General features: G+C 48.1%; 1 pseudogene; it reads right to left on the bottom strand.

The window, feature by feature from the left end:
• Window positions 1–980: 980 nt before the first annotated feature.
• Window positions 981–1,297, bottom strand: LOC102751945 (annotated as a pseudogene).
• Window positions 1,298–1,676: the final 379 nt, after the last annotated feature.

Here is a 1,676-nt window from a genome sequence, read left to right as displayed (position 1 = left end):
TCCTAGCCACGCTGGGCTCCTCGTCCACTGAGCCAAAAAAGAGCAGCATATACTATATTTAAAAAACAATAACATTAGTGAGTTGCCGTAACATCTGCCCAGGGGTTTTTCCATGTACTCACAGAGTTGTGCAATCATCGCCACTAAATTCTGAACCTCTTCATCTTCCCAAAAGGAAACTCCGTACCCCCCAGCAAGCACTGCCCTGCCAACCAGGCCTACTTCTTGTCTCCATGGAGTTGTCTATTCAGAACATTTCACATCAATGGAATCATGCAGTACATGGCATTTTTCTGTCCGGCTTTTTCACTGAGCGTGTTTTCAAGGTTCATCCATGTGGTAACGTGTATCTGCACTCCCTTCCTTTTCCTTCTCGATTACTATTCCATTGCTGTTGTGTTGTTGGATACCTGCGTCGTTTCCACCTTTTGGCTGTTATTAACAACTAGAGGCCCGATGCATGGAATTGGTGCAAGAGTAGGCCTTCCTTCCCCCAGCTGCCAGCACCGGCTTCCCTCCGGCACCCGGCACCCAGTCTTCCCTCAGCCCTGGCTTCTTCCGGAAGGTCGCCTGGAAGGATGCCTGGTCTAATTAGCATATTACGCTTTTATTATTACAGATAGTATAATAATGGATAAGGCATTGGCCTCCTAAACAGCAGTATGAACATTTATATACATGCTTTTGTGTGGATACGTGTTTTCGGTTCTCTTGGGTATGTACCTAGGAAGGGAATTTCTGGGCCACTTGGTAATTTTATGCTTAGCTTTTTGAGGAACTGCCAAACAATCTCCCCAAGTGGCTGCACTGTTTTTTTTTTTGTTTTTTGTTTTTTTTTTCAGCCAGTTTGTGCTTTATTGACGCCACGATGCTCTACAAGCTGGATGGTCTGGAAAGCCCAACGATGCCTGGGCAAAGCTCTGTCCCACATACACCAGCAGGAGAACCTCTTCATCCTGACCGCCCTCAGCAAGGAAGGGCTGGAACTTTGCTCCCTAGAGCCAGGCAGTCCCACACATACCCCCACTCACCTTGTAGAATTTCCTGAGGTTCTCTTTCTGAGTCTGGTTAATGACGGTAAGAACACGGGCGATAGACTTGCGAACAACTCGGATCTTAGAAAGCTTGGAAGCTGCGCCGCCTGTCACTTTGGCTACGCGCAGCTGGGACAGCTCCACCTTCAAGTCGTCCAGCTGTTTGAGCAGCTCCTCCTTCTTCTTGCCGCGAAGGTCCCGAGCCTTAATTTTGGCCATAGCTGAACACTCCGCCGCCGCCGCCGCCTGCTCGGAGAGAAAAAGAGCACTGTTTTTTTTAAAAAAATATATTTTATTGGTTTTTTAGAGAGGAAGGGAGAGGGATAGAGAGTTAGAAACATCGATGAGAGAGAAACATCGGTCAGCTGCCTCCTGCACATCTCCTACTGGGGATGTGCCCGCAACCCAGGTACATGCCCTTGACCGGAATCGAACCTGGGACCTTTCAGTCCGCAGGCCGACGCTCTATCCACTGAGCTAAACCGGTTTCGGCAAGTGGCTGCACTGTTTTACATTCCCTCCAGCCAGGTATGAGGCTTAGAGTTTCTGACATCTTTCCTGACACGTGTCATTGCCTGTCTTCTTTATGATAGCCATCCTGATGGGTTTGGAGTGGTGACTCACTGTTTTATTTTATTTTTA

This window comes from Myotis davidii, unplaced genomic scaffold (assembly GCF_000327345.1).
Source record: "Myotis davidii unplaced genomic scaffold, ASM32734v1 scaffold428, whole genome shotgun sequence".
In the NCBI taxonomy this organism is placed as follows: Eukaryota; Metazoa; Chordata; class Mammalia; order Chiroptera; family Vespertilionidae; genus Myotis; species Myotis davidii.
This window is presented reverse-complemented; position numbering and strand designations above follow the sequence as displayed.